The sequence below is a fragment of the Octodon degus genome, unplaced genomic scaffold (genome assembly GCF_000260255.1).
Source record: "Octodon degus isolate 3935 unplaced genomic scaffold, OctDeg1.0 scaffold00140, whole genome shotgun sequence".
Lineage (NCBI taxonomy): Eukaryota > Metazoa > Chordata > Mammalia > Rodentia > Octodontidae > Octodon > Octodon degus.
In genome coordinates, this window is record NW_004524716.1 from 1,260,846 (window position 1) to 1,278,462 (window position 17,617).

General features: G+C 46.7%; 1 pseudogene across 1 annotated transcript; it reads right to left on the bottom strand.

Moving 5' to 3' along the window:
• Window positions 1-4,755: 4,755 nt before the first annotated feature.
• LOC101585648 lies at window positions 4,756-5,661 on the bottom strand (annotated as a pseudogene). Its single transcript, XR_192763.2, has one exon. The product of XR_192763.2 is annotated as a eukaryotic translation initiation factor 4H pseudogene (transcript).
• Between the last annotated feature and the right edge of the window lie 11,956 nt (window positions 5,662-17,617).

Consider the following 17,617-nt stretch of genomic DNA (forward strand, 5'->3'; position numbering starts at 1 on the left):
ATGTTGAGGCAGTGGCATGGCTATTGATGGGAACTTTCAGTCAGATATATGTTGAGAATCAAGAGCAAAGAGCCCAGCAGGATGATTTGAAATGTGAGTTTGGCCAGAAAGAAAGCTCAAGTAAGGCTGTGTAATGCAAAGATAGACCTGAGAGGATCTCCATTACCCAAGAGGAAAAGGAGAGTAGAAAAGATGCCCTGAGGGCATCACAGGAGGTGCAAGATTCTTGCCTTTTGCAGCCTCAGAATCTCAAAGGTGGGGGACTTAGCTTTGAGGAGAAAACTTCAGAGTATCATGTTCCAGAATGGAGGTGGTGGCCACACCAGGTTCCAGAATGGCACTGGCATAGAGAATTTGTTCCTCAGAATCAGGGTCAGAGTGCTCAGAGATCCAGGAACTCAATCCCATACAGTCAAGACAGAAGAAAACCTGGCTGCTGCTCCAGCTGGCAGCAGACCTTGGCATCACCCGTGTGGTGCTGGTTTTAGACACCTGAAGAATGCAGGAATTCTGAGGTTAAGAAGGCTTCCACCTAGATTTCAGAAGCCTGGGAGTCAGGCAGTGTGCCCCCGAGAGGGCAGTATGTGAAGCTGTGAGTGAGAAGCCTATACTGTGGAAACTCCAGAAGTTTGGAAAATCTAGGAACATGGATCATCTATGGCAAACTGCACAGGGGGAGTAAAACTCACCTAAGAGAGAAGCCCTGGGAGCTACCAGAAGAAGGGCGGTAGGGGTGGAGCCATGTAAGGCTTCTGGAGCTCACGACTCATCACAGATTGCTTCAGATGTTCCAAGTGGAACTACAGGATGTAATGTTTGCCCTTCTGGATTTTGGACTTGTTTTGGTCTCAATGGCTTGTAGCATCCTCCTGTGTATACCTTTTTGAATGGTAATGTTTATCTTGTGGCTTTGAATGTTGAAAGTATCTAAATTTTCATTTGTTCAGAGGCTCACAGCTAAGAGTTTGCCTTAAGGACTTTTCAGCATGCTGAAAATGTTAGACTTTGGTAACTCTTAGGGATGTGCATGAATCTTTGGGGAAGGGGGGTTGCCCAGGGGCAAAATATGGTTCTAATGTAATACAATGTTCAAGTTGCAAAATGTTAATAAGCTTGTCTTTGGTGGGTTTTTGTTTTGTTTTGTTTTATTTGTATTTTAGGGAAGGGGCTACAGGGTGGTCAGGGTTTCACAACTAGATCGGACTCGTAGTGATCCACCTGTTTACAGCCTCCCAAGAACTGGGATTATAGGCATGCATCACCACACCAAGTCTCAATTGTTGTCTCAGTGTGCCCTGGGGGCGGAGCCAGCACAGCAGACCTGGGGATCGAATCCCAGCCCCTGTGTCTGCTTATAGGTGCTTTAATCTGCTGAGCTATTTGGCCTGCCCTAATAAGCATGTCCTTGTATCTGGAGACTGGTTTAAAGAATTATATATGTATTATAATTCGTTGACAATTCACCACATTGACAAGGGGTGAATTGTACTGGTTGATACATTGTGTCAACTTGAGAGGTTGAGAAGTTTAATTAAATGACTCAGCAGAAAGTCAGGATTCTTAGTTTGAAAGAAAAAAAAAGGATTCTTAGTTTATAAACATCCTTATCCTGTGCAAAAGGAGGGCATAGTGAGTTCTACACCCCGACCCCAGGGTAGTTTGTTTATCACATAACAGGAGCGGAGGAGGCTGGCTAGAAGCTGCAGCTGCTGCCCCTCCCTTTGCTCTTCACTGTTTTCTGCTGCCATGAACTGCTGCCCTTTGCCACTCTGCCTGGGAGCCAGCCAGTATAGACTGAAACCTCCACAAACTGTGAACTAAGCCAACCTCTCCCCCTTTAATTTTGGGTGTGGGTTATTTTGTTTAAGCAAGGAGTGAAAAGTAACCAAGACACCTATAATTCCTGTAAAACTGAAGGAAAAGAAGAAAGAAAACAAGAAAGGAAGGAGGAAGGAAGGAAGGAAGGAAAGAAATATAGGAGAACTTGGCAGACTTCTCACAAGTTCCTTTCTTAGGCTACAGTACAAGGGGCAAACAACACCCAGGATTCAGAGGCAGGTTTATTTAACTTGGAACTGACAGAGAATCAGTTGTCCCTCAAAATGCCAGGCCCTGAAGGCTCAGCGAGGGGAGGGTTACAGTCCAGGGGCAGAGTACTTGGCTGTCGTCGAGTGGTTCTTACAACATGCATCAGGGTAGCCTGCTGCTTTCGGGAGGCAGCAGTCACAGCAACTGTAACAGGAACTACCGCCTGGCAACCAGCAGACTGGCTGGGGGGCGTTCTCTGCTACAGTAGTATTTTTTCACTAGTTTGCTGAGCTTTTTAAAAAATTCATAATGGGGCATTGAATTTTACCAAATGATTTTTCTTGTGCTGATTTAAATAATCATAGTTTTTCTCCTTTATTCTATTAAAGTATTGAATTACGTTGATTGATTTTTCAAATGTCAAATTAACCATTCTTGGAACTCGGTAATAATGTATTATCACATTTTAATTATATCTCTGGAATCTATTTGCTAATATTGTGTTAAGGACTTCTTAACTATGTTAATGAAGAATGTTGCTCTATAATTTTCTTTTAATGTCTTTGGTCTAGTTTTGATATCAGAGTAAAGATGATTTCGTAAAATGAGTTGGAGTCATTTCTTCTTCTATTTCCTGAAAGATTTTCTTTAAAATTGGTGTTACTTCATCGCTTAATGTTTGGAAGAAGGCATTATTTTCCTACCTATGTGTTCAGTTTGTTTTTCAGAAGATTTTAAACCAGGACCCGAATCTCTTTAATGTATATGGGCTCATTCATATTTTTATTTTTCTTAATATCAGGCTCGGGTATTTGTGGAGTTCTGTTGTTCTGTCTTGTTTCTGAGCCAGGCTCTCACTATCTGCTTTGTGCTGGCCTTGAACTCTCTCCGTAACCCAGGCTTGCTCCGAACTCAGCATACCCTGGAATTAAAGTAAGAATTTTTACCAGTTTTTAAAATTCTGTTTTGTATTGGTGTTTTCGCCAGTGGACTAAAAAACGAACAATTAAACAAATAAGACATGAAAAATTAGTGCCAAAAAAAAAAAAAAATCAACAGCTTACAAACTGGAGCAAGAAAAAATATACTTTTGTAATCACATAGTACAACATTGTGTAACTACAAAATACTAACAACTTTCCGCAAAAAATAATGTTACATTAATAAATGTAATTAGTAAAATTGCAGAATACAATATCAATATGTGAAATTGATTACATTTCTATATACTAACAGCAAACAAGTAGAAAACAAAATTTTTAAATGCCGTTTATAACTATCAGAATAAGGGAGCATATATGAATGAATTTAACAAAGCATGTGCAAGATCTGTACATTAAAACCTACCCAAAAAACCGCTGAAAGAAAATTTAAAAGCTCCAAAAATGGAGAAACACACCATGTTTGTGTATTGAATTAGCCCCCATGTTGATAACTGTCAATTCTTTCCAAATTGAGCTCTCAATTTGATGTGAGCTGAATAAAAATCTCAGCAGAGTTTTTAAGAAACAATTGTTATGCTGAACCAAACATTTATAGAAAATGCAAGCAAAGTACGCTTGCCAGAAAAATTGTGAATATGTTCAAGACAAGAGAACTTTACTTGATCTTAAAGACTTACTTCAAAGGTATGCTAACCCATATGCATTCTCTGTAGCTATTACGTTAATGATAGAACTGAATAGTTGTGACAGGGACTATACAGCCCACAACATCTACAATGTTTAGTATCTGACCTTTTATGGAGTTTGATGACCCCATAACAGCTAATGTTCATATGTTAAAAAAAAAAAAAAAAAAAAAACTCCTACTATAATTCTTGGTCCATTAAGTATAATTCCACTGCTTTCTCTGCTATCTTGTAGTACCATATTAGAATGCAAATAAGAGAAAGTAATTTTTTTTATTTATTTATTTTCATATTTAGGACAGGATCTACAGGGTCTATAGCGTCTACAAGGGCTCACTGCATAGATCAGACTCGTAGTGATCCTCCTGTCTACAGCCTCCCCAGGGCTCTGATTACAGGTGTATGCCACCACGCCCAGTCTCAATCACTTCTCAGTGCGCCCCAGGGGCAGGGCTGGCATGACAGGCCCAGGGATCGAACTCCTGGCCCCTGTGTCTGCCTAAGCAGGTGCTTTAATCCACTGAGCTATTTGGCCAGCCCTGAGAAAGTAATTTTAGAAATAATCTTGAGGGCTGGGGAGATGGCTCAGAAGCATAAGCGCCTGCCTGGCAAGTACAAGGTCCTGAGTTTGATCCCCAGTACCAAACAAAACAAAACAAAAAAGAAATAACCTTGAATGTCTTCTAACTTATTTTAAAATATAAATTGTTTGTAAATGATGGCACCTTATAACTGCTTAATGAGTGAAAATGGTCCTACAAGAAAGAAAGTTACACGTTGAACATGCAGTATGTGTAACTGTAAATCAGACATTATAATTATTATTTGATCTATTTAATAAACAAGGATGCTCACTGGCAAATGCAGCTATTAGAAGCTGCTGAAGGTGGAGAGGGCAAAGTTAAGGAAAGCAGACCCATGGGACAGAGGAAAAGTAGTTACGCACTGATGATGGATTGGCTAGAGGTAAGAAAGACAAGAAAGCATCGAAAAAGTAATTCTGGAGGTTTTGGAATCTTGGTTTTTTAGATCGGATTGCCTGTCATCTGCTGGGAACATTGTGAAGAAATAGTTGTTTAGGTATTGAAAACAGAGAAGGAAAAAACTAAAGAGCACAAAACAGGCACTAGCTAGGTACAGCAAAGCCAAGGATGTACTAAAAACCACTCGTTAACAGCTGACATGCATTCACAAGCTCGGTGTTTCCACTGTAAGGAAGGAGGACAGTGCCAGGTACAGGAACGGTGTCTGCGGGGTGGCCGGTCCAGGCTGTTGGCTGCGGTCTCGCTCTAACTCCCCACACCCCATTCCCGCTGCATGCTCATTCCTGCTCCTTGTTCACGACTTCCTCTCCGGGCCTGGCTCCCCCAAAGATGTTGGGGGTTGGCTACTTGGTTGAGGGCTGTTGCCACTGTCCGAGGTTTGAGCTGGAGCCGTGGTCTCTGTGCTCGTTCCTTTTCTGTGGGTTCTCAGAAGTCCATGTTGGAGCTGTGCAGTGGTGGGCCATCTCAGAAGCGACTCCCCATGGGAGGTCCTGCTCGTCGGTCCCCTGGGCGACTGCCTCCTCGGCCTCCTAGGAAGTCATCCCTGTAATCTCTGTCATCTGGTCTGCCATTCCTGAATCCAAAGCCACCTTTATCTTGTTTTCTGCCTTCTGTAATGTCCACACAAAGTGACCGGTCACCCAATAGTGCACCATCGTATATCAGGGCTTCCTTGAGGGAGTCAACCTCACTGAATTCTACATAACAGAATCCTTTAAACTTGTCTGTGTCTTTGTCTCTGACTAGCTGTACGCTCCTTATGCTGAGATCCTTAAAGATAGCGCCTATGTCACCCTGAACTGTGTTGAAAGGGAGGTTTCCTACATAGGTTGTGTAGGGGGGTTCTGTGGGCAGCTCCTTCTAGCTACGGGAACCATGGCCACCAGCACTGCCACGGGACCCTCTGCCACCACCAAAGCTGCTATAGGCCCAGTCATCATAGGTATCGAAGTCCACCATTTGCCTAATAAGTCTACCTTGAGAGGCTGAACATGGGAGAATCACTACCAGTCCAATCTACATAGTAAGACCCTGTAGACCCTGTTCTAAAATAAAAAAAATAATAAAAAAAAAAAAGACTACCTTGAGAACTATTGTGTTTTTACATGACCCTTTCTCCCTTCTCCACTGTCTATGGATCTAGGCATAGGCACCCAATCCAAGCTGAACAAAATATAGTTTTTCCCTGGGATTATTCAAAATAAGTCCCCATAGTACAAAAGTTGTCAGGTGCAAAAATCTACTGCGTAGCTGTTGGCAGCTATGTTAGAAACCAACAGAGAGAAACATTTAAAGACAGGTGATGGAAGAGAGCACAGGCAGTATTCCAGACCTTGTCTCAGCTGTCTCCAGGCCCAATCATGTCCCTTTCTTTTCTGTGATCTGGCTATTCAACCCTCCTTTTTACAACCCAGAAAATTCCCCGTATTGACTAAGTTTGAGTCACTTACTATGGAATCGTGACTAATACCTGGCAAGCCCTGCCAGCACAGCTCCTCTTTGTACTGTTTGCCCCTGAGACTCTTTGTCCTGTTGACTGTAGAGTGCCCCAGGTATTTCCATAAGACCATGCCAGGCCCCAAAGCAGCTGGCGGTAAGGACCATAAACCCCAGTGCTGGTCTTGGTGGATGCTCACGTGTGGCTGAGCACCGATGCACTGAACCCACATGTTCCTGGCAGTAGCCAAAAGGAGCCCGCCAAAGCCTCATCTTTGGCCCTCGAAGACCTCTGCTGGCAGATTGTGAAGACCCCGGGGGCAAAACTTAATTTGCATAACCATTTGCAATGCACAATTTCTTTTTTATTCATTGAAGCTAAATGAAATTCATTTCAAAGTTGTCCAAGACTTTGCTTGTTGACTTTTCTCCTCTTCACATTCTAGGTACATTTTTTTGCAAAATGAGTCACATCCAACTCTAGTTCCAGAATGCCTCAGATCTCAGGTGAGATTTAATTTCTCCACAGTTCTTTACAATTAGCAAAATAAATTAACTCCTTAACTGTGGGGTCAATAAAAAAAAAAAAAAAAAGTAAAATATGCTGTGCTGCAAAAATGTAAATATGGTTAGAACTTCCCACCCCTTCCCCCACCTCTCACACACACACACACACACACACACACACACACACACCACGCCTACCCACTTGCTAGAAAGGGATCTGGTAAGCATGCAGAAGGTCCCACACACACACCAGGCCTAGCTGCACACAAGAAGCCCATTTCCCACTACCCCTTCTGCAGACAGAAATGCTGGCATTCGTAAGCTGTCACTCCAAGGAAGACAGCAGCTGTGTTATTCTATGATTTATAGAGCAGATTTGCATTTCCTTGCCTTTGAAGCTCGCCCATAATCTGCCACATAAATATTTGAAAGACAGGATGGTAGAAACAGACCTAAGCAGCTTAATCGAACCATTGGCAGGTAAAGGACTCGGACTAGTGTTCACTTCAAACACCCCCATTGCCCCGGGGCCTTTCAGGGTGTGTACAAAATTAAAATTCAATGTGTAAACCCAGTCCTACAGTCACAATCCCACTGGAAGGAAAAGCCAGAAGAATACCTGCTGGAAGATAGGTTTTATTTCACGTCTGGTCTCCTGGGCCAAAAGCTTCACCGGCTGCCTTCCATTCTGCTCTAGGAAGTGGGGAGCAGAGAGCGCAAGCATGTCCGCCACTTCCAGACACCCTTAGTGTACTCCTGTGGTGACCTGAGGGTGGCCCTGACCCAGAGCAGTCTGTCCCCAAGACTAAACAGCTTGGTCTGTCCCAGAGAACTGGAAGGTGCTGCCAGGGCGGGAGAGAAGGCTCGAGATTCTGTGCATCCACCCACATGCTGTTTCCTTAAACAAGGCACAAAGAGCACTTTCTGAACTCTGTGTGGGCTCCTAGTGGGTGACCATAACCCCGCTGCTCTTTGGCTGAAGATAAGCCCTACGTGCTGCAGTGAAAACAGCCATCTAATATGGTTTTAATATAATTATTCTGGGCAGAAAACACATACTTTTATTTTCACAGTGGTCCTATTAGTGCAGCGTAGAATAAGAAAGTAGAAAATTAGGCCCTAATCTGATTCAATACTTGTGTGTCCGTCTCCCTATATGTGCTCCAGGCAGAGCGACAAAGCTGCCCTCACCTTGGATGGGAACCAAGAATAGTACCCCCATATTAGCCCCCAGAGCGGGGGTCATTCAAGATGGGAGCAGGTCAAAGGAGGGGCCCTACGCCAAAAGACCTTTCCTAAGTTTAGAAGGAGCAGTGCACAGGAACCCAGACCCCAATCAGGGGACATGGCTAGCCCAGCCCTGCCACAGATTCTGAGCTCCTAGTCTGTGGTACAACCAGTTCATCTCTCTGGGCCCCTGGTTTCTCTTCTGCAGAAGGGTGTGGCTGACCAATGACACCCCCCCAGACTGTAGGACTCCACGAATACTACAGCAGCCTGGCTCAGAGCCAAGACTCAGATGTGTCAGATGGCCTCTTTCCCAACTCCTTCCCACAGGTCTATCTGGATTTCCAGAGGTGCAGGGAAAGAATCCCATGGAAACATCTGGTGCCTGCAGAACTTGGGACAGGGAGATGAGGGAGGCAGGGAAGATGGTGACAAAGGCCGAAGGTGACACCTGTAGGAGAAAGCCTGAGGAGAAGGGATGTTGTGTGCCCAGCAGTGCAGAGGCCGCAGTGGCTCAGACCTAAGATGCTGTCTCTGCAGAACCAACAACCTGGAGGCGCCACGCCAACCTCCCAGGCCCTGGAGGCCAACCACCTGCCATGCATCCCTACAGTATTGCCACCTGGGGGCAGGAGCTGTTCTCTTTCTTAGACTCGCAAGCAGACTACCAAAAGCAAAAGTATGAGAAGGCCAAGCAATCTGCAAGTGTGAGTACCCTCCAAGGACCTCCAGAGAAATGGAACGGAGGGGAGGTGAGACTCCCTGAATCTTGAGTAGGTTGGTATCTTAGGGCAGAGAGGCAAGAAGAGGGGACTGATACTGATGTGGCTGTATGTGGACATCTCATGAGCTATCCTAATTGCACTACTGCCTCAAAGGAAAATGACATTTAAAATGAATTGGGGGCCAGGCAATGTGGCATGTGCCTGTAGTCCCAGGAGGCTCAAGTAGGAGGATCACAAGTTTGATCCCAGCCTGAGCTTGGTAACTTAGCAAGACATTGCCTTAAAATTACAAAGCAAAAAACAGTACAGAGGGGTGTATCTCAGTGTAAAAGCACTGGGTTCCATCCCCAGTACTACCTAGAGAATAAATCTGGTGCCAGGCCTGGTGATCCATACCTGTAATTTCAGATACTTAGGCTGAAGCAGAGAGATCCCTTGAGCCCAGGAACTCAAAACTAGCCTAAACAACAGAAGTAGACTCATCTTGAAAGCAACAGCAAAAGCGAACAAACAAAATCTGGTATATTTGTTGGTATGGTTTGAATCCTACGTGCCTCCCAAGGGCTCAGCACTAAGAGGCTTGGCCACTGGTCTGTATGCACAGGGTCCTTTAGGGTTGGGGGCCAAGCGCTGGCCAGTCAGGTCACCGGGGTACGGCCTTGAAGGGGATGCTTGGAGCCTGCTCTTCCTTCCTCTGTCTTTTTGTTCCTGCAGCTCCCAGGAAGTGACCAGATTTCCGCATAGTATGCTTCTGCTCTGAGGTACAGCGTGGCAGAGGCTACAAACAGCGGGCTGCTCAGTCATGAACTGAAACCTTTGCAACTGAGAGCCAGCAGGAGTCCACTCTCCTTCTAGGGGTTTAACTAGGGCATTGTGTCACAGGGATGCAAAACCAGCATGAGATTCTGGGGAAGAGGCTGCCAGGAAGAGGCCTACAAAGGAAGCCCTGACATTGCTCCTTGATGGATGTTATGATTTGTGTCTAGTTGTCCCCCCAAAGCCTCATGCAGTCATGGGGTACATGCCAGAGTTCGTGATCAATTCATGATCCAATGCCAGGATTATGGGTGTGGGTGCTACACCTTCCCTGGGGCAGATAATCTGGATACAATATAAAGAGGGGACAGAGGCTTGCTAGCTGTCACATGTTTTCCGCTGGCATGAAAGGCTTCTCTCTGCCATGTGCCTCTCTGCTGTATGGCCTGAAATCTCCACTAACTGTGAGCAAGATAAACCTTTCCTTCCTTCATGCTGGGTGTCGGGTATTTTGTCCCAGCAATGAGAGAAAAGAAACGGAGACAACAGAGGAGGAAGGAGGTAGGATGAAGAGCTCTACAGCCTGGCTAGGTACAACTTCCTGGGCCCTAGGCGAGGAGCTCCCAGGCCCTGGAATGGAATGAGACCTGGAGATTCGATCTGCTGAGCAACGCTCTGCCTACTCCATGTCTGAGCTGTGGGTGGGTAGAGAGGGCCGCAGCAACAGCTGGGAGCTCCAGGCCCTGCCTCCTCGGACACGTGACCACAGTGTTGCCCTGGCTCTGGATGGAGCAGGAGCTGCTGGGATGACCCCACGGCAATGGACGAGCTGGGGCATGTGACCGTGGAGGAAGGGTATCAATCGACACAAAGGGAGTAGTTTCACCATTCTTTCAAGCCAGCCTTTTCACATTTCCAGGTAGATGCAGCCAAAGAAATTGCTACATAGAATAAACAGCACCTACAAAAACATTCGCCCCTATTGTTGTATTTGTTTTCAGAGCCATGGTGACCTTTCTTCCCTGCCCTGGGCTGAGCTCACTGTTCTGTAAACTCACGACTCTGCCTCTGACTGGGTAGAGATGCGAGTCTGGGCAGGAGAAGCTCAGGAAGCCGGACTTGTGCTCTGCCTCCAGCCTGAGGTGGGAGCCAGGCTGGATGCCAGGAATGACTCTGGATCCATCACCAAGCACGGGCTGGGCTGCGACTGCACCAACTCCCTCCTTCCTGCCTCAGGGCTGCTGCACTTGCAGCTCCATCTACCCGGAATACTCTTTTTCTCAATCTTCACCTGACCTGATGTTCCTCTTCCATTAAGTGTCCCATCCCAGAAGGGCCTCCTGTGCCCATTTCTGGAGTAGCCCTGGCCAGGCGAGGTGGGGCATGCCTGTAATCCCAGCACTCCAGAGGCAGAGGCAGGAAGATCACCGAAATTCTGGAGCCAGCCCAAGGCTACATAGTGAGTTCAAGCACAGCATGGACTACATAAGGATCTTTGAGATCCTCTCTCAAAGAACCAGGATGATGAGGAGATGGCGATGACGTAGTCCCTGTTCACTCTTTGCTTTGTGACACTGTTTATTTCCTTCTTGGCACTCACAGCTGTGCTCCCCAGCTTTCGGTTAGTGTAACAAAATGCCAGAGACAATCAACTTAAAACACAGAGGCACTCCTTTAGGTCATGGTTTCAGCAGCTTCAGTCCACGAATGACTGTGCTCATCACTTTAGGCTTACAATGACACAGCACTCATTTCACATCCAGGGCATGAAAGGCAAAGAGGACAGAAGAACCAGGGTCCCACAGTCCCCTTCAAGCATGTCCCAGTGACCCCAACCTCCCGTGAGACCCCGCCTGCACAAGTCTCCACCACCTCTGGACAGCACCAATCTGAAGACCCAGCCTTTCACCCAGAGGGGGACAGTCCTGGTACAAACTGCAGTGAGACCTGTAATTACCTTGTGCGTTCACTGGTCCATTCCCCATTGGAATGTTGGCTCCTGACGTGGACACTATCTTATACGCCGCTGATCACAACTCCAGCACCTGGCCTGGTCTGCAACAAGTCTAAATATACATGCACAGAGTAAAAAAATGATGAATGAAGGCACACAGCAGCGAGCCAGGGAGATGCTCACCCAGGATAGCTCTGCTGTCCTGCTCCTCCCTTCCTGCAGACCCCCATTGGATCTGGCAATGTGTCCCATCCATGGCACACGTCCCACTGAGCTGAGTACAACAGTTCCTATCCTTGTGTGAATAACTGGTTTCAGAAAGGATCTCTGGCTTAATTCTGGCCCAAAAGCTGACCAGAACTCCACCGGCAAGGTAGGAGTTCAGAAAGAGTCTTCTCCTTCCCAAGAAGAGAAGCAGCCACTACCATTTTTCCTGGATGTGTGGGTTAGCACAGCTGTGCCCAGCATCCCAACCTTAGGAGTTATTAGGAGGAAGAGAATGTGATGAGGAGATCTACCTGGAAGTTTGAAGAAACTGGGACTTCTCTGATGCTGCTAAATTAACCAACCTCGGAGCCTCAGCCCCTCTATCTTTGCTGTGGAGCCTAATGCATTTTCTTTTTTTTAAGCCACCATGAGTAGTGTCTTTGGCTAGCATCTGAAACACAGAGATGATTACATACACTGTCCCTTAGTGGCTGCCACCGGCCTGTGCATTGCGGCATTGGCTTTTATCCACTGGGTGTAATGTCAGGTAAGCATGAATTCACCAGTGAGTTCCTCCCTTACTGATCTGCACATCCATGGAAAACCTCTGTGTGCTAGGCAGCATGGTATGGAGAGAGAAAAGGAGAAGCCCTGTCCGAAAAAGTCCTGCGTCCAGAGGACAAAGACATGAAAAGAGATGCCAGTGCTGCAGAGTGGATCTCTGGCCAAAGCAGGGCCGCCGGGTGCCAGGGCTGACACCAGGAGCAGGAGGTGACTGACAGTGGGTAGCCACACTGGTGACGGAGCTGGATTCACACAGAAGATGTATCTGAGCTGAGTCTTGAGCAAAAAGCAAGTACTGTCCAGGTAGAGGAGCTGGCCGAGAATCTACTGGGCAGAGAGGACAACAGCCCCAGTTCTAGAGAGAGCAGGACAGCTTCCAAAATCCCTCCTGTGAGCAAGACATTGTGCCAAGGGTCTCACGTTTATTTCTCTCTTCTAACCTTTGCAAGATGCTTGCAAGAGAACTATTGATCTCCCACTCATAATACGGAAGCTGAGGCTCCAAAGAATTAGGTGGCCAGCCCAAGAGCGCACAGCAGGCTAGGCTTCCAACCCAGACAGTCCAGTCCAGGAGCCCAGACTTTGTCTATGCCCCCAGCATTCCTACACAGGTGGATTGTGTTTCAGAAGCATTATTTATAGCTGACCCAGGGACCCACGTGTAAAAGACAGCTCACTCCTGTGGGCAAGAGGGAGAAGAGAGGGAGAGACAGGAAGAGGTGTGTTCAGGGAAGGGTGGTGGCCAGGCGAGTGGGTGGTGAAGACAATGGACAGGAAAGAAAAGATGATGGAACCAACCTGAAAACATCTGTCTCGCTCCTACTGTGTTGATTCCAAATTGAAGGTCTACACTTTGCTTTTTCTATCACCTTTTTTAAGATTGATCAATTGATTCATTGATTGATTGATTTGGTGCAGGGTATCACTACACAGCTCATAGTGATCCTCCTGCCTCAGCCTCCCCAGCTGGGATTACAGGTGTGTGGCCCCATGCTCGGTTTCAGTGGCTAGCATGGCATGGGGCCAGCACAGCATGTGGTATCGGGGATTGAACCTGGGTCCTTGTGCTTGCCAGGCAGGTGCTTAGACTGCCAAGCTATCTTCCTGGCCCCTTATATCACTTTTATAGTTAAATATTATCCTAAAATATATACAAGCCCATAAATTTTTGTTAACCTACCTGCCACTAATATTATCCAGATGGCAAAATAAATAAAAAACATCAGTAGTTACAACTAGCCTCCCCGAGAGGGGAGCTGGCCTCAGGCCCCATGTGCCTTGCCTTTGAGCAGATTGCCTTAAATAGTGAATTGGCAGATGTCATGAACACACAGGCTCTGGGACCCCCAAAACCTGTAGACACCCTTGGTCTGCAGTCTGTCCTTCTCATGAAGTTGGGGGGAAGGCAGACTCCCATCTTCTTAATAAAATAACGGGCCCAGCTAATTTCCCGAGGCATCAGTCTCAGCAGGGAAGGGTATAATATTGCAAGCCAGCAGAAGCCGACCAAGTGGTGATACAGTGGTTCTGTTTTACATTACATTAAATGTTACTATTTCTGAAGGGAATATCTACGGAGCGCTGGTGTAACCCATAGCAACCAGCTAATAAATTGTAACTTACACTGGCTCAGCTTATTGTAGGGGTGGAGAACAGCAAGGAGAGGAGGGAAAAAAAAAGACCAAAGGAGGGGGAAAAAGGAAAATGCTGGCAAAAGTGACACATTTTTGTCCCTCTCATTGCCTTACACAAACACACACAAACACACACTGCAAATATAAGCCGCTGTATCAGCATTCTCCAGCAAAATGACTCAGAGTGAACTAGAACAATTAGCAGTCAAGGTTTGAGGGTTGTTGACTTTTCTGTTGAGCTCTATCTGTGATGCCTCTGTTACAGCCCTGCAGGTGTACTTCCAGTGTGCCCAGCTCTGGGGCCCCCTCTTGGAGGGTACCCCAGTATCGCTTCACAGCCTCCCCTGCAGGAGGGCAGCGCTCACCTCTGGCCAGCATGCCGGCGCTGAGCCACTCAGCTCACCTTTTCTCCTTGTGTCTGCAAACAGCTCAGGCCTAACTGCCCCGTACTTCAAATTCACAGCAGGCTGGCAAGCCCTGCTCTTTGTTACCCGGAGCCAACTCTTTGGCCTCGACCCCAGTAGATTCCTGGCACCCATTAGCTCCTGTTTCCTGAGCCATGCGGTCTTTGACATATTCAGCCAGCCCCTCTGATACTTGGACGTTGGCTGGGCATTTAGAAGGAATTATTCATGGGCACCTGGCGGCCTTCGACAGAATGCTCATGTGCTCGGGCCGATTTTCTGTGCACATCTCTGTCTGTCCGTGTGAATGGCGCTCAACTTAATGAACTGCTGTGTGTCCTGAGATGCCCGTCCCTTAGCCCCCAGGGAAGTGACCGGCACCCGGAGCATCTCAGACTCCCTGGGCATCTTCCTTCCGCCTCGCCGTCTCCCCTCCATGTGCAGAAGAGGAGAACCCCGGAGTGCTCCAAGGTTCATCCAGAGAACACGGGCTTGTGATCAAAAACCACCTAGCACATGCTCAGCATCAGCTCGCAAAATCGATTTATCTTTGGAGTCTTAATTCCCTTACCTGCAATGTGAAGACATTGAAGCTATCAGTTAGGATGTGTTTGGCTTCACAATGTTTTGAAAAGGAAGAAGGACCTTATTTCTGCCAGGCTCCTCACCTGTCTCTGACACCCTCACTCACCTCCTAAGGCCTCTGCCTCTTTCCCAGGGCTGGCGTGTGGTCGGCACACACGGGCGGTTGAATGAGTGAAGGAGTGTAAGCAGGCCTGTTTCTTAAGTGGTGAAAAGGAGACTGGGGGAAAATCAAGAACTGCGGCATATGTGAAGATACGCTCAAAACTGCGAAGCGCCTCAAGAGCACTAGGAAATGTTATGATTATGAATTACCACAGTAAGTCTTCGAATCGTAGGAACGGCCGTTGGGTGGTGGGGCAAGGGCTAAAGCACCCTACCCCCAGCAGTGGAATTTTTAATGAGACAATGGAAGAAAGGTTTTCCAGGAAAAGGAGATAACTTCTGCCCTCCTAAAAGAAGAGAGAGGGCTGGGAAAATAGCAGCACAAGTGCTTGCCTGACAATCTCAAGGTCCTGCATTAGATTCCTACTACCAAAAAAAAGAGGGAGGGCAGGGAGATGGCTCAGTAGAATAAGGGCTTCCCTGGCAAGCACAAGGGCCTGAGTTCAATCCCTGGTTCCGCCAAAAAAGAAAGAAAGAAAGAAAGAAAGAAAGAAAGAAAGAAAGAAAGAAAAGAGAGAGAGAGAGAGAGAGAGAAATTTTAACATCCACAATGTAACTATCATTTACAAAGTCAAAAGGCACCCAAGCAGAAGAGAAATCTGATGTGTACCCTATTCCTCAAGTAATTAAATATAGCATCACAAGCATGCGGGGAGTGGCCCTTTAGGCCTCCTGGTATGAATGGTGGGGAGTCTCACTATGTGGTCTAACAGTCCCACGGGGGTAGTTTCCTGTGATGTTTGAGTCTGCGAGTGAAACCCGGTGTCTTATACATGCTAAGCATGTGCTCTGCCGCTGGGCTGTCACCTTAGCCCACCTGTGTAGTGTGCTAGTCTCAAAGCTCAGCCTGCATATGATCATGAAGAAACAACCAGCAAAATCCAAACTGTGTGTGTCATTCAACAAGACGGTGAATGGATTCTTAATAACACCAGTGTCATTAATATCAAATGAACGAAGGGACAGAGTGACTCTTCTAGATTAAAAAAAAAAAAGATTAAGAAGCTATAACAATCAAATTGTAGTGAGTGAAGTTGATTAGATCCCAGATTATAAAAATGCTATGAAATAATTTTAGATGGACTATATATCAAACAGCACAATCGCATTAGTGTTAAATATTTTATGCGAGTGTCCTCATCCTTAGTAGTTATAGAGTGAAGTTTCATGTTGCCAGAAACTTACTTTCAAATAGTTAACAAAAATAATCATGTCCATGTATGACCATATGTGTTGACACACATATACACATGATACACACATGCCACACACAGAAAGAGGCAAAGGAAATGTGGCCAGGCACTAAGCTGGGAACCTGAGGCTGGGGTACGTGGGTGCGCCGCAATGTCCTTCCCAGTTTTCTTTAGACTTTTCCACCATAAAAAGTTGTGTGGTTGTGGTGGCCTCTCACAGGGACACTAGCGGAGAACACAAAAACATTCACTCATTCACATATTATGAGGCCGGGGAGATGGCTCAGTAGGATAAGCGCTTCCCTGGCAAGCGCAAGGACCTGAGTTCAATCCCCGGTTCCGCAAAAAAAAAAAAAACACATATTATTCCTGCAAGACTTTCAGATTTTGTTCCTCTTGATTTTCTCAAAATTAATTGACGGGCTGTTGTCTTCAGACTTCTACCTGGGCTTGGCCGGGGACCCAGGGCAGTGCATCTGAAGGCAAGCATTTGGGAGGATGTGTCTTTCTTTCAAAAGGTTGGACGGACGGGTGACTGCTGTGTCTCTGGCCTCTCCCTTCCTCTTCTTCCTCCTCCTCTTCCCTCCTTTTCTCTGCGCTCACTCCATCCCTTTCCCCTTCTCCTTCCTACCTCTCTACCCTCCTTTCCTTTCCTAGCCCCCTTTTTTGTCCCCACTGGTAAGCTCAAATGCCCTGAGCATTTCACTGACCTTGATTCCTGATCCACAGCCCTGCATATCCTAGATAAGACTTTCTCTGAGCAGAAAGCCAGACCCTCCCCCATCATCGCACAGGTAACCTGCACACACTTGAGGCATGAATAGGAAAGGACAGAGAGATAAGAAACTAATCCTTCCTTTATGAACTTCACACAGGAAGCAGAATTTGAGAGTTTTGACAGGGCAGGAGATCTGGGTTATGAGAGGCTTGGTCTGTCCCTGTCTGATAAAACAAAGACCGGGCCAAGTCCAGAATGCTAGACCATCTGCCCGTGTTTCTAGATGGCAGGTCCTGCTGCGCCCAGCCCCAGGACCAGGAGGGGGCAGCCTGTCCACCAGCCATTGGCAAGGCCCTGGGCCTTGCGGGCTGCTGGTTCTGGCTGTGTTCCCTTTTGGATTCACGGGCCCTGTGCGATTCGGTCAGGCAGTGAATTCATTCCTCAACTCGCCTCTCCGCGGGCTTCCCTCTCCCTGCCTGGTGAGGGCCAGGCTTCTCCAAAGGCCAAGTGGGTGTGGAAACTGGGAAAGCACGGCAGTGCACCCACGTACCCCATCCTCAGGCTCCTGCGCGGTGCTTGGCACATTTCCTTTGCCTCTGCGTGTGCGGTATGTGTGTGCTGTGTGTATGTGTGTGTCAACACACATAGTCCTACATATACACAATTATTTTTGTTAAGCTATTTGAAAGTAAGTTTCTGGCATGAAGAAATTTCACTCTGCTAAGAATGAGGACACTCACATAAAATATTTAACACTAATGTAAATGTGTTGTTTGATGCATAGTCTAACTATCTAAAAATTATTGTATAGTATTTTTATAATCTAGGATTTAATCAACCTCA